Source organism: Ursus americanus, chromosome 24 (genome assembly GCF_024610735.1).
Source record: "Ursus americanus isolate L20-20 chromosome 24, mUrsAme1.1.p, whole genome shotgun sequence".
In the NCBI taxonomy this organism is placed as follows: Eukaryota; Metazoa; Chordata; class Mammalia; order Carnivora; family Ursidae; genus Ursus; species Ursus americanus.
This window is the reverse complement of record NC_142150.1, coordinates 40,693,737-40,718,716: the sequence shown is the minus strand read 5'-3', so window position 1 is coordinate 40,718,716 and position 24,980 is coordinate 40,693,737. Positions and strand designations below refer to the sequence as shown.

Here is a 24,980-nt window from a genome sequence, read left to right as displayed (position 1 = left end):
TGAGCCAGATTATTCACAGCCAAATGAGTTTCCCAAAGACTCAATTTTGCTAGGAAAGAGCAAACGGAATCGTACATTTGTGTCACCACTTGTGGACGTCTCTGCAGAGAAATATTCAAAGTCTTTAGATGGTTTGTAATGTAAACCAAAAAGGCCAGGTCTCTGATCCAATCTTCACTGGTGAGCTGGGGAAGGGGTTTGTCCTTGGAAGACATGAACGAATCTATCTCGTTTATTAATTCAAAAAATCTCTTCAGGGGCGCCTGGGTGGCACAGTCGTTAAGCATCTGCCTTTGGCTCAGGGCGTGATCCCGGAGTCCTGGGATCGAGCCCCACATCAGGCTCCTCCACTGGAAGCCTGCTTCTTCCTCTCCCACTCCCCCTGCTTGTATTCCCTCTCTTGCTGGCTGTCTCTCTCTGTCAAATAAATAAATAAAATCTTAAAAAAAAAAAAATCTCTTCAGTACCATGCACGACTAAGCCACCTTACCATTGTATAGTAAAGGAGATAACCACACTGTGCATCCAGTTCCTCTGGCAAAGCCCTGAACTGCCTGTGGCTGGAGCCACGGGTGCGTGTCCAGTTCACTGTGTTAATCACTACATCCATGACATGTTCTCATTTTAACTTTTTAGTACAAAACAATTCCTGGTGAATAATGCAGTGAATAGCTTTAAGTTCTGCATCCTTGAAAAGCATTTTGACCTTGGATCTAAGTTTTGCAACAAGTCCAGTGTTATCATAGACCATGGCAGGAGCACCATCTGTGGTCACGCTTACTAGTTTGGACCAGTCAACATTAACTTTTTCAAGACTTTTCTCAACATACCTCATTAAGTCATTTCAGATGTTGGGTCTGTCATGGGCACCATGTCCAAAAGTTCTTCAGAGATGTCAAAATTCTCCTCAACACCCCGGATAAATATAACTAACTGGCTTGTATTATTTATGTCTGTGCTCTCATCCACTGCAATAGAAAATGTCACAAATTATTTCACTTTTTCTCACAACTCGTCCTGTAGGTTCTCAGCCATATCTTTGACTTGCTGAGCAACAGTGTTTCCAGTTAGACTTCGGTTTGCAAATGCTTGTTTCTGCTCTGGACACATGATTTCTCCTGCACTCAACAGACACTCTTTTATAAACTCCCCCTCCATCTGTGAAAGGTTTTGATGCCCAGGCAATTTTTTCACTTACGACATAAGCGATTTCACAGCAGCATCGCTTATTTTATTTGCGTTTGATGATAAATGTGGAAGAAAGTTTGGTCCTTTTTTTAGTTTGTTAAGTTTTCCATCACACATATTTTCTGTATACCAGTCAAAATCCTTACTATGGTTAGTTTCATAATGGCGTCTTAGGTTGTATTCTTTTGATACAAAGTCTGGTTACATTTTTTTTTTTTAAGATTTTATTTATTTATTTGACAGAGAGAGACAGCCAGCGAGAGAGGGAACACAAGCAGGGGGAGTGGGAGAGGAAGAAGCAGGCTCATAGCGGAGGAGCCTGATGTGGGGCTCGATCCCATAACGCCGGGATCACGCCCTGAGCCGAAGACAGACGCTTAACCGCTGTGCCACCCAGGCGCCCCAAAAGTCTGGTTACATATTAAACACATAGCGCTATTCTTAATTTCCACAAAGAAATATGCTCGTTTCGTTTTTCTTGAAACATGCGACGCTCTCGATCCATCTTTCGTTTTCCCACTTTTGATAGAGACATAGGTATAAAAAGAGAGTTCACTTTTCTTTACTATAAGAGAAACAACAGCATAAGCCTGATGATAAATGGTAACTGACATTGGTTTTGAGGAGTGGAGGAGGGAGGGCTGGAAACTGTAGGGACTGTAAAGCCTTCCAAAGGGAGCAGCCACTACTCAGCTGGGGCAGACTGTTGGTATGTGGGAACACGGGCCCACTGTCACCAGATCTTCCCAATTTTTGAAACAAAGCCAGATATTGTATTTCCACACAAAATCAGCCAACTTTTAAAGCAAAAAACGTTAGACACTGTGAAAGGCAAAGTAAGGCTAAGGATCGTAAACAGACCGATGGCACCAGTTTGGCCTCTGTAGGCCCACTCACCTCCTAGCCATGCGGCCAACCACTTCCAGGGTCGCCAGGGCTTCTACTCCAAACTGACCCAGGGTGGTTTCATCCTGCAGGGGAGAACCTGCCAGAAGCACGGCTTTATCTTTGGTGGTGTGGCCCTCCAGGGAGGCGACATGGGCCTACAGAAGAAATGGAGAGCCAAGTGTTCTCTGGGGAAGTCACAGAAAGCCAGACAAAGGACACAAGGGTTGGGGAAGCTCAGGGATACACTACGACCTTTCCCTTGATCTGAGCAGCTGTCTCCAGGCCGGTCACTTCAGGACTGTGCAGCACCCGGGCACGCACAAATAGCTGCACGACAGTGCCTTGAAGGCAGAGGAGAGTGAAGTCAGCAGCTGCGGGCTGCAGGGAGAGGTGTGGGGGGGTCCAGGACAGTTCGTGGGGCCAGAGAACACTTGCGGGCGGGACAACATGCTACGGGAATGGTGGGGCAGCGCTAACCAGAGCCCACAGTGGGGACACGCACGGGGAGGAAGGGTTAGACCTTCCACGAGCCCGGGTCCAGGCCCTGCTTCCCCGTTCCCCTGAGCCCTGCTGCCTTCCGTCCCTCAGGTATCGTGTTTCCGCTCTACCCAGATCTTACCTGGGACACAGCTTCGCGCCGCCGTAACCGTGGAAACACGGAGGTGAGGCGCGAACACACCCGCCACTAGGGGCACATTGCGTCTCTCCCCCGCGCCTTCCGCCGAGGCCTCGCCCCCGCGCTCTTCGCCACGCCCCTCCGCGGTCCGCGCAGGCGCGAGCACCCTCCCGGGTGAGCCCAGGCTCTCGGAGGCGGCAGTCAAGATGGTGGCGTCCGTGCCGAGACCCCTTTCGTGGTGTTGGAAAGTGGGTTCCCTGCACCCTGCAAGATGCGGCAGGTGATGGGAGCCGCTTAGCCTGACACTCAGACGGAAACCGAGCTATTTGTTGGGACTCGGAACAACGAGGCCCCCGCTAGAACTTCGGTTTTCTCATTCGAGGTGGACATCTGTTTAAGCACAGACAGGATTAGGGTGCAGAGGAGGTGGTAAAGAGTGCGCAAGGCAGGGTCCCCTGGCTGGCTCAGAGGAGCCTGCGACTCTAAAATCTAAAAAAAAAAAAAAAAGTGTGGGAGAGGGACCGTAGGACCGTGGGACTTCAGGTGTGGCCAGGATGTAGAGGTCCCAAACAGGGAGGAGGAGGCTGGGAGGTCCCAAGCGGCCTCAAGTATAAGGAGCTGCGTGTTCAGTTGGGCTCCCTCTTTTCAGTTAGACTGGGGGCAAGGGGGAGACTGAATGGGACTGCACAGGAACTGTGGGTCCCAGAGCCTCAGACCTGCAGCCCCTCTTCGGTTGTAACCCTCAGGCCTCATCCAGCACTGGGATGTTCCGTTGGAAATAAAGAGAATCCTTAAGGCAGAATAGTTCTGTCCTAGATCCCAGGGAAAAAATCTAGGTCTGAATCCCAACTCAGAATTTACCCTTAGGGCTTGACTCTTCTGTGAAGCTGGATAATAGTAAGTAATTATTATTACTGTCTTGCAGGATTGCAGGAAATATGTAGGAATCTCACTTAGCATGGTGTTGGGTGTGTCTGCAAAGAGCCAAAACCAGAAAAGCCTGTATGAGAAAGAGACTTTTAAATATTGGAAACTTCTGATCTTGGCCTGGTATAATGGTACAGACTTTGGAATCAGACTGAATTCAGATCCCAGCTCCACGGTTTACAGTCAGTCCCTAGCAGTGGGTTGATCATGTCCAATGACAACAGGTCTGGAAGATTCTTCTGGTTCACATGGCTGCTACACTTCAGATAGACAGTCACCTTGGTGAACACCGTGACCTTAGTGCCGAGGCCTGGCTGCTCAGGACACACATGGGCCACCCGCAAAGACCACGGCCTCCTGCTGCCTCCTCTCAGAGACATCTGCCAGAAACATCAGATCCAGAGGGCAATTTTCTGTCACCAAACTTGCCAAGGGCTGAGGGACTGCAGATGATGGCAAACCGGCCATCACTCTCCTTTAGGAGGGCCCAAGCCAAGGTCCCTTATTTTTTTAAGAAAAATTTTTGGGGGGGCATCTGCCTATCTCAGTTGGTGGAGGGTGCTGATGCAGGAGAGCTAGGTTCTTGTCTCACGGAGGCGAAGAATGAATCTCTCCAACAAAGGAGAGTGAGCAAAGCAACAGATTTATTAGGCAAGGATACAAAAAAAGCTCTCAGAAGTGAGAGGGGTCCCAACAGGGTTGCCACTGAGGGTGGTTAGGGGTGGTCTTTATAGAAAGTTAACCAGGGAACTTCAATCTTTTTGACTTCTCTACAGACAGCACCTTTGTGTAAGGAGGACTACTGATAATATCTTTAATGGCTTACTTCTTTCTTTTTAGGGTCTGTTTATTTTCTGTTGACCACAGGAGACTGTCATAAATAAGACTGCCTCGGACACCTATGGCAGGGGGGTCTGGAGTGTTCCCTTATCCCTGGTTTCCCTACACCTCCGCATTTTGGGGATTTCTGTGAGCCTGATCATGGAGCCCCCTATTTATCTCTCCCTACGTAGCCCCGCCTGTCCCTTTCTCAGTGCGACTCTTGATCTTGGGGTTGTGATTTTGAGCCCCACATTGGGTGTAGAGATTACTTAAAAATAAAATCTTAAAAAAAATTTTTTTTAAATAAATTCTACACTCACTGTAAGGCTCAAACTCATACCCCTGAAGTCAAGAGTTGCATGCTCTACCAACTGAGCCACCATGTGCCCCTCAAGGTCTCTTATTAAGATGTTCTGTCTGGGTGGCTCAGTTGGTTAAGTGTCTGCTTTCGGCTCAGATCGTGATCCCAGGGTCCTGGGATCGACTCCCACATGGGAAGGGGGGGGCTCTTTGCTCAGCGGGGAGCCTGCTTCTCCCTCTCCCTCTCCCTGCTGCTCGTGCTCTAACCACAACCACCAAACCTGACCAGCTTTCTGCCCTTCTGTGTGTCCTGATTCCCCTCCCTCTGCCCTGCACTCTGCATTTCCCTCAGGCTTGTCCAGGTTTGGTGTCCCCTCCAGCCCATAGGAGCCCAGCTCTCTTAAGACTCATTCTGTCATGTGACCTGAGTTTGGGCTGAGACCAGGCCCTGGGACTCTAACTGGCCTCTGAGAGGTAGGGGAGTCCCCGGCCTGGATAGGAGAAGGTCCTGCCTGCCAGGCCAACTTTGCCCACCTCCCCTTCTGCTTCCGGTGTTCCTGATGAGACCGGGGTTGTTGAAGGAAGAGACTATTGTAGTGATGGGCAGGCGTTCCCTTGGAACCATGGGCTTAGGCCAGAGCCAAGGCAGCCCTGTTTCAAGGCGTAGCCAGTGAAATGGATTGTGATCCTCTGACCTCTTTCTGGGGATATAGGGGAGGGACAGGGGAGGCTGGCCAAAACAATCCCAGAGACAGAGGTGGCAGCTGCTATGGGATCGCATGGAACTCGCTTAGGATCATGGCACACTGTCCTGGCTGGGTCCTGACCTGGGGAGTCTCCTGGGATCCATCCTCCAGGTCCCAGGCGCCTGGAGAGTGCGGTCTCAGACCCCTCAGTGTCCACTCTGGCCCCTCCTGCCCCATTTCCTGCCCTGGGGTCAGTTTGTGGGCCCCTCCCTTCTGTTCCCCCAGGGCCACTCCACACCCCCACCTGCCAGCCCAGAGCTCTGCCTTTCTGACTTCATCCACTCAGCCCTCCTGGAAGAGCCATTTTGGTCCTTGGAGGTGGAGGGCAGTGGGGAGCTGGTCCTGGGAGCCTCAGATGGAAGAGGCCAGGTGGGGCGCACACCCGGAGGAATGCGGTCACTCCAAGTGGGCCCCTCAGTCTTGGGGTTCAGAGCCCCCAAGCTCTCTTCTTCTCAAAGGGCCTGATTCATCTTGTGCAAGTGGCTCGGGGCAGGGGGAGGGGCTGCAGCTGCCAGAGCCCTTGAACGCCCAGCCTCAGGTCCTCCAAAGGGGTGAGGGAGGAAGACAGTGGAGGGGAGTGCTCTTGGGAGCGAGGCCGGTGCCCCAGCCAAATGCGTCTCTCTCAGGACCTTGGAGGGGGAGGAAGGGCCTGGAGCCGAGAGCCGGAAGGAAGCAGGGACGCCACAGGGACTTGAACCCTGGCCCAGCAGTGCTAGGCGTGCCACCACCAGCGCCTTTTGCTTTTTCCTCCTTGTTTTCTCACAGACTCAAAGGTGAAAAGCAAAACCTGAATGCGGCCATGAGCCGCATCCAGTAAAAGAAACACCTGCGGCGGCTCCGCGCCTCCCTCCCTCCTGATAGAGGCCTTTCAAAGGTGCAGCCAAGGGGACGAGCGTCCCCCAGGCTCCGTGGCCACGGTTTCCTGTGGCACTGGATGCATATCCCAACTGCAGGAGCTCATGAAGTCAGAGGGAAAACTGAACCACAAGTTATGGTCCTGCTTACTCTAGGACAGTGTCAGCAGTGACAAGTCCTTGTATGACATGGAAATTTCCAGAAAGGTCCTAAGAAACTTGAGAGGCCACCTCTGCAGCAGGGCTGAGATGGGTGAGGGGAGAGGGATTTTACTTTCACTTTATACATTTTCCATCGCTTGAATTTTTAACTCTATGCAGATTCCTTTTATACAAGTTTTTCATCGGAACAGGAAATCTAAGAACTAGGGGACACTTCAAGCACCCTGGCCCAGCTCAAATGCCAGTGGTCCTCCGAGTATGCTGTGGCCCTGCTGTGTGGGGCCACACAGACCATCCCACCTGTCTCGCCTTCCATCCTGGATCTCTCCACCACTGCCAACTGCGCGGTCCTTCCTGGGAACTGCCACTGCTCGAAAGGAAGTCCGAAGCACAGCGCCCCCACCTGCCTCTCACGGGGGTCTGAGTTCCCGAGAGGACGGGTCCGAGAGACAGGAGGAACAGGAAGCCCACCCTGGACCCCTGGCCAGTTTACCTGCCCGGGCCACCCTCCCAGTGGGCTGCCCACAGCACCTGCTGCTCCCAGGCCGGGCTCCGCCTCCCGTGGGCCCACGGCGGGTCCGGTGGAAGAACCCCCACAAGCTCTGCCGTCCTCGTCCAGGAGTCCTGGCCTGGCCTGTCACTGGGGGAGGGCCCCCGGACCCCTCCTGTCAGCCCTGAAGAGCTCAGTGGCCCCTCCCAGCAGGGTCCAGATGAGAAGCTGAGGCTGAGAGAGGACTGAAACCAGTTCAGGGTCACAGACGTGCATTATCAGGTCAGGCTGAGAACAGGACCCTCTCTACGAGTCCTGAGGAACTCAAGCAGAGCCAATCCCACTTCTCTCTCTCCCTCTCTCTCTCTCTCTCTCTCACACACACACACACACACACACACACACACACTCCTCATCTCCCTCTCTCTCTCTCTCACACACACACACACACACACACACACACTCCTCAAGGTCTGGGGGCCACTGGGTGGCCTCAGAGCCAGGCTTCCATCCCCCTCACCCCATCTCCCTCATGCCCCCCCCACGACCTCCTAGCTTCCCCCTCATAGCCTCTTTAGGTTTCAGCCCCCCCAAACACACCACAAAGGACAGGCACTTACTTATTGCAGCAGGAGAGAGGAACCAGCCATCTAAGTCCCAACCTGACGAAGCAACAAAACTCTGGCCTTAAAAGGCCTCAGAAATGGGGGGTAGTCAAAACACACTCTGTAAGATGAGCAAAGAATTAATTCAACATGTTAGTGACAAAACCCTTGAGGTGTGTGTGTACTTAAGGAAACCCAGAAAGTGATCTACACAGGGAAACGTGTCCCTGGCGAAAATGAAAATGGCTTCCAGGAAGCACTACGCGCTCACAGTCAAAACCAGAAAACCCTGTGTTGGCAGGGCAGTGGGAAAAACAGGAGTATATAACCGGCCCCCTGGAACGGCCTGGAGGACACAGGGCAGGGAGCAGAGAAGCCAGCAACTGCCTGCCCCTTCCCTCTGGCCTGGGGGGAGTGCAAACGAAAAGCAGCCTGGAGGTGTAAATGGGATTTGCCCAAAGGTGTCTGTGACCGTGTAAATTATAATCACAAAATGCTGGAACCAGCCTGCAGGGGGAGGGGGGCAGGCTCACACCACGGAATACCCCAGGGGGCCTCAACCAGAACAGGTGGGTTATCTAGGCGCGGGTAACTGTAACCTGAAGTGAGAGAAGAAAATAACGACCAATCCCAACCGCGTAAGATGGACACACATGTGAGCAGGAAACAAATTAGATGTAAAAATAGTTTCAAGATTCACCAGTTGAAAATTCCCCAACACACAGGCCCGTCATTCAAATGCAAGCAAGGAGACAGTCAGGCTGGGGGCGGGGTGGGGTGCAGGTTCTGGGCTGCCCTGCTGCACAGCAGGGGCGGCTCGTGCTGTCCGGAGTCCCAGGTACCAAGTACACTGCAGCAAAAAACACACAGAACAAAACTGGTAAGCAGTCGGGGGGGGGGTGCCAGAAGTGGTGGGGGAAACGTCATCACACTTCTCCTTATAGGGGGATAGAGTGGATTTGGACTGGACCAAAAACCGTTCAGAGGGACTGATCCAAAATATGGAATGCGACAAAGAATACCTTCTCAAATGCCATAGAACATTTATAAAAATCATCATACCTTAAGCAATGAAGAAAGGGAGCCACAGATTCAAAAAGGCAGAAATTGTACAGAGCACTTGGGTAACCATTCATTAAGACAGAAATTGATTATAATAGTTAAAAAAAAAAAAAAGCCCTTCCAAAATCTTGGAAGTTTTAAAGCATACTCTTAAAGAACTAGGTTCAAATTATACACCAGAACTGAAACCACAAAGCGTATGCGAAATAAGGACAACAAATTCTTTCCCCAAATACAGATGGGAAGTCTTCAGCGTCCTGTGGGGCACATCCTGAATCCTCGCTGTACCCCCACCCCCCAGCAGCACCCTGCAGCGCCTAGCTCCTGCCAGTTCTCCTCACAGCTCAGAGGCTTTGCTCATGCCCTTCTCTCAGCTGGGAATGCTCTTCCTTACAGCTTCATCTGCCCCTCAAGGGAGAGCTCAAGGGCTCCTCTCCCTGGGTTAAGGCTTTCTGTCTCCACTCCCGGGCTGCACTCCACTCCCTCCAGCTGTTACTGCACTGCGTTCACTCATGATCTCTAAAGTCACCAGCCGAGACCTGTCCCCCAGGAGGATGGAGGCTCCAGAGGAGTGCAAGACTGTTCATCGAACTTGCCTGTGTCTGCGGAGGCCAGCTCAGTATCTGGCCACGGAGGTTACTGGAGTGACCGTTGGAGTGACCCTCTGCAGAACGCCCCCCATGCTCCTTTGAGGGCCCGGCCACTAACTGACATCTGTACAGCCCCTGGGGTGGCACCAGTAGTCTCCCTTAGAGAGGGTCCACACATCAGCATTTGAGGGCGCCCCGTCCACGATCCCAGCAGGTGGTGGCCCCGTTGCCGCCCCCGCCTTCCCAATGCAGCAGGCCCATGCGAGACTCCAGAAGTAACAAAACAACATCCGAGGGACGCAGCAGACTTAATAAATTACAACATGAAGGCAGCAGAGGTGCTTATTCTATCTAATGCTGCTTCTTTGAAAAGGCCAATAAAATAGATTTCTTGAAAGTCTGTTTCAGATAAAGAAAAGCCAGGAATAAAAAGTGAAAACTATTCATAAAGATATTAAAATGCAAAAAAAAAAAAAAACCCTCTACACTAATACATATGAAAATGGCAATTTTCTTAGAAAATTTGATTTTGAAGAACTGACTTACAATGAGAGAGAAACATGGACTAGCCAGTAACTCAGGAAGAAACTGAAAGTTTTCGAAGACCACCGATCCCTAAAAAGACAGGGCAGCCCCAGGCAGCGTGACAGAACTCTGTGCTCTGCGAGCCGTGGAAACTTGCCTGCAGTACTTCTATCCTGACAAGGACAGGAGACAGCAGCGCCCCTCACTCCCAGCCCCTGGGCCGCCCGACCTCATTTCAGCTTCACACCAAGAGTTATGTTGCGACTCGATTTTTGTCCCCATCTTATCCAGGAAACTGGCTTCCAGGATTTAAGAAATTTGGCCAAAGTCAGGTGCTAGTAAGTGGCAAAGCAGGGAACAGAAATCCAGCTGTCCAGCTCAAAGCTGTGCTCTTGACCGTGTCTCTGCCCTTGTGGACATCCTGATACCGACACCTGCCTGACCAGGCCCTGAAGGCGAAGTGGACCTTCCGATTCATTTCTGTGCTGACAGATGAAAGCTCCGGGCCCGGGAATGGTTTGTCTTAGAAATCACAGGAGGGCTTAATAATTCCTGATGCCATTAATAGTGAGAAAACGAAAGGTGATTATTTAAAAAGATGCAGGAAAGAGTTGAATAAATCCAGTGCCTATTATGGGCTTAAAAGACAAAACAGAAACTTCTAAGCATCTGCTGACAGATGATCCCAGCGCACGCACCGGGAGACGCGTGGGGACGCCGCACGTGAAGGGGCGCAGTTGGTCCCGCTCCGTTCTTGGCCCCCAAGCCTGAAGCAGCCACACAACACCTGGACATTTTTTTTGCCACATCTGAGTACAGCCAGTCCTATTTTTTCCCCCTTAAATCAAGTTACTTTTAAAATATAAATGTATGTCAAAGAACACGACCAAGAAAGTGGAAACATAACCCCCAGGAGGGGAACACGTATCTGCCATCATCTATCTAACTGGGGTCTAGGATCCAGAATATACAAAGAACTCTTAACATTCAATGATGAGACAAGAAACACCCAATTAAAAAGGGAACAAAAAGGATCAGTACAGACACTCCTCCAAAGATCTGCACATGGCCAACACGCACGGGGAAAGTAGTTCACAGCACTAGCCAGAGAAATGCAAACCGAAATGAGTGAGCTACCACTTCACACCCATCAGGATGGCTATAATCAGAACGCCAGGGGGTGCCTGGCCAGCTCAGGGGAAGAGCAAGGGACTCCGGGTCATGAGTTCAAGCCCCACGCTGGGCGGAGAACTTCTATAAGAAAACCACACAAAGCCAGATAAGAACAAGTGTTGAAGATGCGGAGAAACTGGAACCCTCCTAAGTAACTGGCGGGAATGAAAGATGGAGCAGCTACGCTGGAGAGCAGTCTGGCAGTTCCTCAAAAAGTCAGAGAGTTATCATCAGACCCCGCAAGCAGTCCCACTCCCGGGTACACAGCAAAGACAATTTAAAAACATGTTCACAGGGGCGCCTGGGTGGCTCAGCCGTTAAGCGTCTGCCTTCAGCTCAGGTCATGATCCCAGGGTCCTGGGATCGAGCCCTGTGTCAGGCTCCCTGCTCGGCGGGAAGCCTGCTTCTCCCTCTCACACTCCGCCTGCTTGTGTTCCCTCTCTCATCGTCTCTCTCTGTCAAATAAATAAATAAAATCTTAAAAATAAAATAAAACATGTTCACATAAAAAGTTCACAGCAGCATTATTCATAACAGCCAAAAAAGGAGACACAGCCCAAATGTCCAACGGATGACCGGATGAACAGAACGTGGTCTAGCCACACAACGCGCTGTTACGCAGCCTCACCAAGGAAGGAAGTACTGTTACACGAATGGACGCTGAAAACATTATGCAAACCGAAGTAAGATGGACACAAAAGGACAAATATCGTATGATTCCACTTACATGAGGAACCTAGAATAGGCAAATTCATAGAGACAGACGGCAGAATGAAGGTTACCAGGCACCGGCAGGAGGGCGGGGTGGGGGTGTTACTGTTTTATGGGTACGTGCTTCTGTTTGGGAAGATGAAAAAGTTCTAGAAATGGATAACAGTGATGGCTGCACACACACTGAATATACCCCAAACCACTGAATTCTACATTTCAAAAGCATGGATTCTATGGTACATGTGGGATATTTCAATTAAAAAGAGGAAAAAATAAATTCCTTTGAAAAGGAAACATTATATTACCACCATAAATAGAAAACCAGCAATTCTCAAATACTTGTTAAAATGTGCAAATATTAAAATTTAAAATGTCTCTCAGCAGATCACCCCAACTGAGGACCACCGGGAAGATGATCAATGGGCAGCCGGACGTGTGCCGCTGGGGGCTCACCAGCACCTCCCAGGGCCAGCCTGAGCCTTCGCCATCTGCTGACAGAACCTGCCAGAGGGTTGGGGGGGAACAAGACCACAGCGCTCCTGGCTCCTTAGTGGTTACAGCCAATGCCAGCAAGACAGGAGGAGAGCAGCATGAAAAATGGAATAAATCACATGGAGGACAGAACCATGAGATGTCTCTTACTTTGAAACCCCGATAGAACAGTACTCACTCCCTCCATCATTTCATTAACCCTCATCCCACTTCTTAGTGGCTACTAGGATTATCCCTGCTTACACATGGAGAAACTGAGGCAGAGAGCTGGTCACACAGAAAATAAGAGGCGGGTCCAGCAGGACAGCACGGTCATCTGACTCAAAAGCCTGCCCTTTCAACCAAGATGTTTTATTGCCTCCCAGTTGGCCCTAATAGTCAGCATATTATTTTCAAAATAATGTATATATACAAAACAAGTCTTAGCATATGCTACCTTAATCAGAAATTTTAACAGAAAAATATACCTAACCACAACACAGGATATAACATTTCTAGATGCAAACTTCATAAATGTACAGAACTTGCACAACAGAAGTCTAAAATTCCTGAGGGACATGAAAATCATCCTAACCCGAGTGAACAGGGAGGCCAGTTCCTAAATGGAATGTCTCAATATCGTTAATATATTGATAAACGCAATGTAATTCCAGTAAAAATCAGAATACCTTCAAAAAGAATGCCAGGGGATGGTATTAGCACGTATTATAATCAGATATGATAAAGCTAACATGTGAAAACATTGGGCTGGCAGAGGAAAGATAAACTGGTGGAAGACTAGAAAGTTCAGAAACAGACTCAATTATATTATTTAGTCCATAACTAACAAGTACCATTTCGCATCAGTAGAGAAAGCATTATTCAGGAAGTGGTACTGGGCACATCGGTCAGCTGTCTTGAAATAATTAGATTCTTACCTCATAGTGTACCAACACCCAAACAACTTCTAGATGGATTCAAGAGTTATGTCAAATGTCAACAATGGAAGCACAAAGAAACCGGTGGGAAATACAGCATAATATCAAAGTATGTAACCATGATAATGATAATAGATTTGATGGCAAAACTCAAAACCAACCATTGGCAAGATTCAACGTGTACGTTTACAAGGCAAACTACGACCTGACACCGATGCCACGTCGTGTGTCAACTACACTCAAAAAAGAAAAAGGGAAAAGGCACACCACGAACTTGAAAAATGTTCTGTTACATACAAGGGTAAATGTCCTCAAGTAAAGAGTTCTCAGGAAGGGAAAATGCAAGTGGACCACAAAGCAGACACGCACATCAGCCAACGAAATTCAACTTCACAGAATCCAAAAGTGCAAACTGACACTCGGAGACGCTGGATTTGCCTTCCAATCAGCAAAGATACACCCCAAAATGGCCAGAGCAGGGCTGCGGGGAGCCACAGCTGTTGGCGGGCTGGGGAAGGCTGAGGTGTGCCCGTCTTTAAGGAGGGCACTTTGCAACCTGAGCCCTAAAACCCAGAAACCATAAAAGAAAACATTGATAAATAATAACTTTAAGTATATTTAAAACCTTGAAGAGCAAATTTTTAGCATCAAACGTAAAATCAAGATCAATGACGAACAAGAAAGTATTTGCAGCATAAACGACAAAAGGGTTCATTTCTTCAATATATAAAAGACTCTTGAAAATCCACATGCACACAGCCCGACAGAAATAGAAGTCAAAACTAGTGAAATACTATTTACTTCTCACATTGACAAATAACCAAATTTAAGAACATAGTGTTGGTAAAGGTGTTGGGAAACGTCGACGGGAACAGCTTAAGCACCGAGTACGTAAGCGGGCAGTGCCCACCAAGTTTAGAAAGACACACGGACCGTGACCCTGAAACCTCCTGTAAGGAAAGCTTCCCCAGAGCCACAGTGGCCCACGTACACAAAGAACCGTGTCGACCGATAGCCTTATACTCAGTAAAAATTGCTAGAAACGATCTAATAGCTCCCCCAAAGGGAAATGGGTAATTCGCACACGGACTATCACACGGATGTGGAAAAGCCCACGGAAGACCATAAAAAAAGATATGCAGTGAGCTCCTCGATGTACAAGACAGGGTGTGCAGACAGCAGGGCCTTCGTAGTGAAATACGTACACAGGATTTTCCAGAAAGAACCTCCAGCAACTGGCCACAGTAGTGCCCCTATGGGAAGGGAGGCTGGGGGTTAGAGAAAGATGTCACTGTATCTCCTTTACAGGGTTTGAATTTTTAACACATGCAGGTATTACTCTGAACATTTTTCACACCTTGAAATAAACTGGAAGAAAACCAGCAGAACCTTGCCGTTGGGGTCAGCAGGGGCAGCGCCTTGCTGTGACACACAGACAGCTGGTCCCACAACCATTACATCAACAGAGGAGCCAGGGGGACAGTGTACTGATTACCCCAGAGGCTAAGGGGACAAGAATAAGGCTGCCGGGGCAGATCGTGGGCCTTGGGATTCCCAGTGTTAACCCTATTAGAGCTGGGTTCCCACCTGGGCTCCTGGCACTTGGTGGCCTCTGAGAGGAAGCCTGTACTCCAGCAAGAAAGCAGCTGAGGCGGTGCTGAGCAGAAGGGCAGGAGAGGGAGCGGACTGTGCCCCACCAGAGCCCACTCCTTTTCCACTGAGGATCAGAAATGCCTACAGACGGACGCCAGGTGAGATTTCAACAGACCAAACAAACCAACGAATAAGATATAATTAAATCCTGCTTTCTGCACAGGTCACCACTGCTGTCCTAGAATAGTTTGTTTTTCAACCTGTTTAGGGGAAAGAACACCAGAAGTAGACTGTATAAGTCTTTTTTGCTCCATTCTTGTCTTGTGCTGAATGGACAGTCCCAGACCCAGACAGCACAGGGAGGGAGAGCTACTCTGCTGTCCTGTCCTGGAGGGGCTGTGAATGCCTGGAGCTTCCTTAAAAAACACACTTAGGTGGATTTTTTTTTAAAGAGTTATATGAAAAGAAAGCAAGAAAAGGTAAACCCAGTATTCAGGATGATGATACGTTGGCCGAGAGGGAGGCGGGGAGATGGGGGGGGGGAGACAACCGCGTAGGTAGAGGAAGCTACTGTCTGAAGTCCTAGTTTTCGTACTGAAAGAAGATTCAGAAATGCTTACCACATTATTAAAAACACCAGGGAAGCAAATAAAAGAGCCATGCTATGCCATGAACCAAAGATCAACCCGGTTTTGTGTACTCGAGTTCCAACAGGGAGAGAATATTCTTGCCTTAACAGGAGTAACAGAGCCTCCACTTACTAGGTTTTAAAACATAAGAAACAGTGACAGTCATTAAAATTTGCTGTATTTGATCAGAAACAACAAAAACTGGAGGCTGAAAACTCCAGAAATAGATTTAGACAGATGATCGTAAGACTCTAATATTGACGTGGAACAAAACAAGGATAGTTTGTCCTCAATAGAAGTTTGACATTTCAACTTTATAAGTGTAATTAATTTAGATCTACTCCTGAGTTGGATTCCTGACTCCTTAAATGGTGACGAGTACTTATTAAACCGTGAGAGTACATGTTTAGATACTAGAGAAAAAGTAATCATAAGCAAAACCAACAGACTTAGTTACTACGGGACTTGGTAGATGAATGTTTTAAAAGTCCTTGTGTGACAGGTCCTTTTTGCACCAACAGTAAAAGCAAAAAACCAGAGTAAATCTGACAATCATAACTGGCAAAGCTTACCTTCTCAGAAGAGTTTCACGATCTTTACGAAAATCAATACAGAATTTCATATGGTAAGTAGTCAAAGAGGAAAAGGCAGATGGTAAATCAAGTGGTAAAACACTAAGTTCAAAAACAGGGATTAAGATACTGAAATACTTTTAAAAGTAGCAATAAATAGTTCATAACATCGGACTTGGCAATGATTTCTTAGACGTGACACCAAAAGCACAGGTAACAAAAGTAAAAAAAAAAAAAAAGTAATGGAACTACATGAGAGTTAAAAACTTGTGGGCATCAAAGGACACCATCAACAGACTGAAAAGGCAACCTACACAGTGGGAGAAAATATTTGTAAATTACAGATCCGATAAAGGGTTAGTATCTAAAATGTATCTGAAGAATTACAAATTGTAACAATAACCCAGTTTTTAAAATGGGCAAAGGACTTGAGAAGATATTTCTCCAAACAAGACATACAAATGGCCAACAATCTTATAGAAAGACACTACATGACGAATTATTATGGAAATGCAGAGCAAGACCCCATGGGGGCACCGCTTTGCACCCAGTAGGATGGCCGCTATTGCAAAAGACAACACAGAACAAGTGTTGGTGACAATGTGGAAACCTGGGATTCTTGCAAACCGCTGGGGAGCTAGTGGCGCAGCTGCTAGGGAAAACTGTGCGGCTCCTCAAAAAAAAAAAAAAAAAAAGCAGAAATACCACGTGACCCTGCAATCCCACTTCCAGGTGTACGTCCAGAAGAAACGAAGGCAGGGTTTCAAAAGGTATTTGTACACCCCTGTTCATAGCAGCATCATTCACAATAACCGAAAGGCGGAAGCAGCCCAAGTGTTAACTGACGGATGATGAATAAAATGTTACGTACCATGGAATATGATTCCGCTCGCTTATTAAAGTAATCTCTACACCCACAGTGGGGTCAAACTCACGACCCTGAGATCAGGGGTCGCGTGCCATACCGACTGAGCCAGCCGGGCGCCCTTGTTTCAACTCTTTTAAGGAAGAAAATTTTGACACGAGCTATAACACAGATGAACCTTGAGGATGTTATGCCAAGTAAAATAAGCCAGTCACAGAAAGACACATACTTTTATGATTCTACTTAATCCGTACGAGGTACCTAGAGTCGTCAAACTCAGAGATAGAAAAATAGGATGACGGGTGCCAGGGGCTGAAGGGAGAAGGGAATGCGGAGTTTACCAGGTATGTAATTTCAGTTTTGCAAGATGAAAAAGTTCTAGAGATTGGTTACACAAGACACTGAACCCTACTGAACTCTGCACTTAAAAATGACTAAGAAGATAAATTTTATGTTATGTGTATTTTACCACAATTTTTTTAAAAAGCTGTAATAAACAAAACTGAAAAAACCTGATGTTAGCAACTATGTAGGGAAAGAGACATACTTACAAGGGGAAATGTAAGCTTTCCGGAGAGTATCTGCATCTGTGGTAAGAGTGTAAAACCACGCATGCTCGCTGCCCAGGCAACGCCACTCTGGGGAACACACAGGACGCCAAATTCATAGAGAAGCTCACGGCAAGGACCACCTAAATAAAAGAGTCAAACACTGCTTACGACAGAAGAGACTTGGCGGCAGCCCCTGTACCATAAGCACTATGAGATAGACTAATGCAGCTGTTCATCTTTTTTGAGGTCATGGACCTTTCAGCAAGCTCTACATACAGTTCGAGCATTCACAGACCTCTAGAAGCCCATCCATGGCATTCTTGAGGGAGAATTAAGAACCCAGAGAAAAAGCCACTTCCCATATATTTGTGGACTCCGCTAATACAGGGAGATGTGGATGGAAACAAAGTCAAATGCAAAACCAGAACAGACCAGAATATGCGCACTGATTGTCCTTACTTTATAAAAGGCTCAGAGCAAGGCAGGCCGGTGCCCAGAGGGTGGGGAGAGGGAACAGGGACCAAGGGGTTGGACCCAAGGCTGGGCAGTAGAGGAGAGGACGGTAGCACTGCAAACGCTGTGTGCCCAACACCCACATGCCCTTACTACCATGTCACAGGTGAGAGCAGCAGGATGCTGGGTGAGGTTACGTAACTGGTTCTGGTTCATAAAGCCGCCAGGTACCCAAGTCAGCACCTGCTTCTGACCCCTCCCCGCGGGGGGCTGCCATAGGTCCAGAGCAGTTAGGATGGCGGAATAGGGAGCCATAGAGGGGCCACACCCAGGACCCTACTAGGAGACAATACCTGCCTGTCCCCAAGGTCTTCTCCAGTGAACTGTCCCATTGTGACAACAGCCCTTGTGACCAACAGGACACTGCCACTCCATCATGGGGCCCCAAGGAGGCCAGCACAGGGAGGGGAGCAAGCTCCTGGAGCTCTGAGAGGGCATCAGCCCCCATCCCCAGGCGGCGCAAGAAACTCCAGCTCCAGTACATGTTTAAATGTAAAAAAAAAAAAAATGAACCGTAAGTGTCACAACAGAGATTAATATTTACATACTTCTGGGGTGGGAGAGATTTAAGCACGACACCAAGTACAGAAACCGTAACAAGTGACCACCTCAGAAAACCGGTGTCCCTTTCGTATGTCTGAAACACAGTAAGCAAAATGAAAGGCATCGAACATAGGTTACTAATATCCTTAATATGTAAGTGCTTTTACAAAACAACCAATAGGAAAATGGACAATCAGGAAGTTGTACACACACACACACACACACTGCAAATGGCCAATCCAGAAAGATGTTCCGTCTCAGTAGCAGCAAAGCATCGCTCACAGCCCCAGTAGACTGGATCCCCCCCCCCCAAAGGACCTAAGGTTTTTAACATGACAACACCCGTTCTGTAGAAAAGGGCAAACAGCCAGGCTTACATCAATTGTGTAAGATCGATGTGGGAGAACAACTGTGGGAGAACAAACTCAGAAAATCTCTCCCAGGAGGGCTATTTCGCACTAGGCATGACCCTGAAGTCTGAAGTTTGACATAGGCATTTCACGTATTCATATATCCCAAAGAAATCATATCTGATGTGAGAAAGTGTGAGCTCCAGGGAAGGTCACACAGCTTTACTTCCGAAGACAAAAAGCCAACTAGAAAACAATTTACGTCATCTAATGAGGTCGTTTAAATCGGTAGAGCCATACGACGGATTACACCACCACGAAAGGTACTTCGAGCGACAGGAAAGATGGTCAGTATATATTAAGTGAAAGGAGTTGCAAAACAATTTACGGTGTAATCCCATTTTTGTAAAAAAATTTTTTGTAAAAAAAAAAAAAGGCCAAAAAAAGAAAAAGCATATCCTATGCATAGGAAGGAAAAAACCCCTAGAAGCAAATATGCCAGTAACAGATGATTACTGAGGATTTTGGTTTTTTCCAACTTTATTTGTAAACCCCACAATAAACCCTTTTTATACAGGAGGACTCAGTTAAACTGAGTTGAGAGAGGGAAGGAGGTACAGACCCGGGGGGCCTGGAGGGCGGAGGCCAGCAGCAGCAGGCAGTGTCCCAACCGGCAGGCCACAAGGTAGTGGAGGGGACGCCCACCAGAGCAAGGTCAAGGCCACACTCCTGGGATGTACACCTTCACATCTTTTCATTTCGGGCTGTTTTGCTACCTGCCTTGTGCCACTTCCAGACCGCAGCAGTGTATTTCTTGTGTCACATATAAACCCTTAAAACACCGAATCCCTAAGCCTGTCTCCCACTTCACTTAATATCAGCACCGCACAAGACCAGAGGTTAACATTTCCTCCAGAGACAGCGACACAGAGAGGCGAGGTTCGGCACAAAAGGTCCCGCAAGTCCCTTAACGTCCATGGTCAATGAGACAAACCCAGGGCAGCTGTCGGGGTGGAACAGGGAGCCACTCCTGTCCAATCCCTTTTGTGACACCAGCCACTTCCGCAGTTCTCTGCCCAACCTGGGCCCGCAGAGGCGGCCCACCCATACTTACTCTCAGGCTATTGTCCTTTTTCAGAGGACTTCCAAGCGCGCCTTTTGCTATCTTTATGCCCCACTACTTTTACTTTGCACCAGATTGCCACTTTCTACTTAGCGGATTTCATTGCATCACCCACTGCCTGTGGGAGCTCAGTGAGGGCTGAGTCCTGCAGCAGAACGCAAACTGACGAGCAAAAATCACCAACGCCGTCAGCCACACCAGCAACCCGTCCCCCTTGACCTTGGAGTAGGTGCGAGTAAAGAACAGGTGGAAATCTCTTTCACGGTCCATCTCAGGAGCCCCTGCTTGGGTGGAGGCTACGAGGCAGGGGCTCAGCCTTCAGCGGCCTGCCCTCGGCCAAGGCCAAACATTCACACCCTTATGGAAATTTATCAGCCCAACACCGTTGCTAGGAAACAGTGACACTTAGAAAGGCATTTATAGCAGTTACCCTCAAGGCTGGAAGCAAGAGTTTCATAATCACCATAGAGAAAAATAAGGAGAAACCAATTTGGAGCAAAGGGCAGGGCGGATGGGGGGAGGGCTGGGGTAAAAAGCAGACAGAAGGGGTACTAGGAAAGGAGGCCTAGGTTGTTCTAGGGGTTCAAGAGCCAGAGTGGCAAGCAGGGAACGGATCCCGAAACCTGCGCGCAGGTGCGGCGGCCCCTCTCATAGCGGAGCCATGACCTCCCCCCAACAGGCCACTTCCCCCCCCCAGCACGGAACCCCAGCTTCTCAGAAGCAGGCCCATCAGGGCTCTTGAGGACCCACAAGCAGGCCATCTGGACGCAAGGACCGAAGATGACAGCCAGTCGCACAGCTGCACTCCTTTAGGCCACTCTCCACCCCCTTGTTTAGGTCACAGCACTCAGCTGTCCCCAGTTCAGGTCTTACCTCCCCTCCGAAGGCAAGCTTCCCTTGCAGAGGCCGGAGCCAGTTCCTATCCCGAGCCCAGACTTGGGTCTCCTGTGAGGGAAGACCTTACAGCCCAACGGTAAAGGCGCCACGCAGCAGGACTTTGCTCCCCGGATGGAGCTGCTGCCACCTCCCCACCCAGGAAAGTCAATTCCAAGTCACGGGGCAAACTCAGATTCCAGGCGCTTCTACTCATGCCCTCTGCGTAACCTTGGCCTGCTTCATACAGCAGGTACACACTTGAGCCCGAGCTCTTGAATCACCCAATAAAGCCAGCTCTTTAGTACTAGAGATGAGAATGATGTGCTCAGACCCACCCCAGATGCATTCCAGCCTCCCCCAAACCACAGACATGGAAAACACGTATGGCACGTTTTGTGCTCTTTAGCTGGTCTCCCCTAGGCAGAGGGAACGACAGGTCCCCTTTCTGACAACACCATATGGACTCCAACCATTTTTAGTTCCCGGATATTGCTAAGTGTGCCCCAGCACCTTGACGCTGACCTTCACTGGCTGCAAGTTTCAGTGTCACATTTTGCACAACCATTAAACGCTCCCCACAGTGCGCGGAGCCCCCACTGGCGCCCACCAGGCTGCAGACCATTCGGGACGTGCCAGTTGTGAGGTTACCACGCTCCACTCAACCACCTCCGCACTTTCAGCTCCTGAAGAGCACATCGCAGCCGAAGTCCACAGTATGGAAACACATCCGACTTCATTAAAGAGAACTTGGTTTACAGAAAAGGTGGTAAAGGTCAAAGAACGTAACATAGCAATACAACAATTACGAGTTTGGAACTCCAACCTTTATTTGTGCTGTAAAGAGGGAAGAAAATGATTAGTCATCACGTACATGATGCAACAGGACTAGTTCTGAGCAACACAAAGTACTTGACCGCAGGTGCAATTTCACAACCATACACCCGAACGTATTTCCCAGACAGACATGACGAATACTCTTTAACCAGGACAGCAATTTCATCGTACCCAAGTCACCGACTAAAACCGGACTATACCAACGAATTTTTAAACATTCAAAAAAGAGCCCAGAAGACAGAAATCCCAGAGGCAGTTTAAATATCGGGGAGTTTAAATTTTAAGTGAAATTTAAAGGGAAGAGGCACAGGACTAAACGCCACTGGTATTACTTGACCATGTCATAGATGCATCTCAGAAATAATCATCATAAACGGTCTCTCAGATCTTTCTCTGAATTTTTAAAAACAGACCACATCTAGTACAGGCCTCCTAGCCCCTTCCCATTTTGCTTATTCCCCAAACTGATTTTGACTGATAGTTGCCCCGCCAAGTACCGGATCAATTTGAACAGCACAAACACTCAAATTAAAGATACAATCGATTAACTCTAACCTTTGCAGGAAGTACATGGACTTTGCTACGAATATTACAGTTACAAGGACCACAAAAGGTTACTTTGTTACAAGAACTAAGGTAACAGCAACAATTTTTACTGCTGGTAATACAGACCACAAAGAGGAGAGATCTGTTTATAAAACAAAGTTCCTTTTAAAAGTCACTGCATTTTCACTTTGCTCAGAATTTTCCATCACGAAATCTCAGTAAACAGAAACGTTACAAACCCGCGAGATCTTGTACATCTGAATCTCAAGGGCACACCCGAATTGTAAATTTACTAAAATTTAAGTACTTTAAAAACTCACAACTGGGGCGTTTAAAGCCTAAGATCTCAGCTCCCCAACACTGACTGCACACCTCACTAAAGCCACTGCAGCAGCGAGGGAAGCAGGGAAGGCTGTTACTCAGCAGATCTGCACTTCCGAACCCCTCCCCCTCGTAGTTCCTGCTTCTCCATCTTCCCCACCTTGTCGCAAAGCAAAACAATTTTGCCTCTTTCCCGGCATTCAGCAGATTTCTAAAGGATTTTTTAGTTTCAAAGCCATTTTTGTGCTTCCAAGTCAATTTAACTAGCATCAACTAGTATTTTCTTTGCCCTGTTGTCTATCACGTTCCCCAGAGCTCTACTTGACCTTTTTGCCGGTGAATTCCTTTCCACCCCACATTCCCTGCCACCCCCACCCTTGGCAGCATATACCCACCCAACCCTCTCCCCCTTTCTTCACCCCCACCCCTCCCAATAACCAGTGTCAAGGTGTGCCCCACCTCCACCCCTCACAGTCCTCCCATTGAAAGATTACTTTGAAAATAAATCAAAATTCACATTAAAAAGATACACAGAAGAATCGAAGATCACTAGTAGCACCCCAACTATCCCCTTCGCTTAGGGATCTGCAATGCAACCGGAATGCCCAAACCAGACCTGCCATTTCTAACAGTCACAACCGACTTGTACCCCCAAGACTGTAGCGTAACAAAATGACCCCACCCCCCAATTTGCCAATATGCTGCATTTAAGCATTGCCTAAAGCATTTCAAATGTGAACACTTTCCCAAAATACAGGTTGAGACAATCACACTAGTAACTCAGACCAATGCACAGGGAGGCAGGCAGGCAGCGGGCAGGAGGGTGGGAGGGTCCCTGGGCTCCATCTGCAAGATTCATCTACAAGGCATCCCTCTGCGTAGTGGCATGTTAGAATGTCCTACAGCTTCAAGAATCTTCTCGAAGCAACGTTCGTAGCCCAGAACCAGTTATGACGGGAGGCTCAATTTAGAAGATGCAGCATCTGAAACCTCCACCCCAGAAAAGGAGGGGTGCCTGCTGGCATTCCACGTGCCTGGAGGTCGGTGCTCCTGGATCGAACAATCGAAGCACACATCTGCGGATGGCCCGATGCACCTGCTTTGGACTTAATGACTGCCCCCACATAAGCTCATCTGAAAACCTTAAAAGGCCTCCTGAATACAGGACTTCCTGAGCAAGGCCTGGAAACCGGACACTGGAGAACTTCCACCTCCTAAGCCTCTGGAAATTCCATCTGCAGACAGCAATTTAGGCGGGCTCTCTCCTTCAGGGTCTCCCCTCCTGCACTGCTACGACTCACACTGGCCGGGGGCTCCGTTTCTCCCGGGTGCCATCTGATCACCACGATGAACACTCTAGTAACAAACCAGGGTCCATGAGGCATTTTGTAGCTTTGAGCTGGAGCCGTTGCGGCAGGCCCACCCGAGGAACACGTTCGATCCCCACCCTCTCCGCAGGCAAGCAACACCACCCCACCCCACCCGAGTCTCAGCATGGAAGGCCTGTCCTCCTTCGCGGATTACCAACAGAACCGAACTTCTCAGGGCCTTCGGCAGCTTTCCCAGGCTTACCGGGTTACCAGAGGCAATGTTTTAAGCGAATGGATAACCTCGAGAAAGTTAAGAGGAGGAGGGGCAGAGTGGGATCACAGAAGTTAGCACGGAACCTAGAGGAAAAGTCCAAAGGGGAGCACTGCCACCTGGAAAACAAAGTGGGGGTCAATTTTGTCCACAGACGCACGAACACCCTGCCTCAGCACCCCAGCCTGTGAGCCATCAGGCGCCACGCCACTAACCACTTAGATAGCACCTTTCCTCCTCAATCACTCCGGAAACCACCCTCACCTCCAACAAGGGCTCTGGCCTCACACCCAGGCCCGGGTTCCACCAGGCTGGGCATGGCCTGGACCCTATCCCAGGCCGAACCAAAATTACATACCACCCTGGACCAGAGCTGTCAGCCCCGCGAAGCTAAGTTCAGTTTCCACAAGACCAGGCCTCATCCCCACGCGGGGTCGCAACCCTCTGAAAAAAAAGGGGGCTGCTAGCATTGACAAGTTCAAGGTCTGTCCTCCTGGCCCACCTGCGGCCCCACACCCCACTGCCTTCCTTCCTGATCATTCTCTTAGCATCGACTGCCCAGTTCCGCTTCCTCTCCAGCCAGGGTGCCGAGATCCCATCTCCTCTCGCTTTTATCTGCCTTCCTCCCCCCACACAAACCAGGGCACTGAGGCTCGCTGGGGCCACACAAAGGCAGCGCCCTCCTAAAGGTCAAGTTCCCCTTCTCCAGAAGGCAGCCAAGGCCTGGCCTGAACGGCTGTCCTCCACTGGGTCCCTGCGGGAACTGTCAACGAAACTCTCCCCACCACAGTTCCCCCAAGATCTAGCTTCCTCTTTAACCTTCCTTGTCCTTGTACCCCAGCCCCCTCGAGTCTCATCTAACTCTGTCATCTCCTCCATCTGTCCCCTGAGGCCCTAAACTGGCCACTTCCTCCCCACCACTAAACCCAAGCCAGCAGCCCTCCCTGTCGCTAACTCCTGATGGACAGGCCACAACTTTTGCTTTTATAGCCCTGTGCCGCGTCACTTGGGGCAT

At 49.0% G+C, this 24,980-nt stretch overlaps 1 long non-coding RNA gene across 1 annotated transcript; it reads right to left on the bottom strand.

The window, feature by feature from the left end:
- Positions 1 to 407: 407 nt before the first annotated feature.
- Positions 408 to 24,939, bottom strand: LOC123778344 (uncharacterized). The gene is made up of 3 exons (XR_006775904.2): positions 2,696 to 24,939; positions 2,086 to 2,231; positions 408 to 1,707 (listed from the first exon to the last, which is right to left on the bottom strand). It is a non-coding gene; the product is annotated as an uncharacterized LOC123778344 (long non-coding RNA).
- Between the last annotated feature and the right edge of the window lie 41 nt (positions 24,940 to 24,980).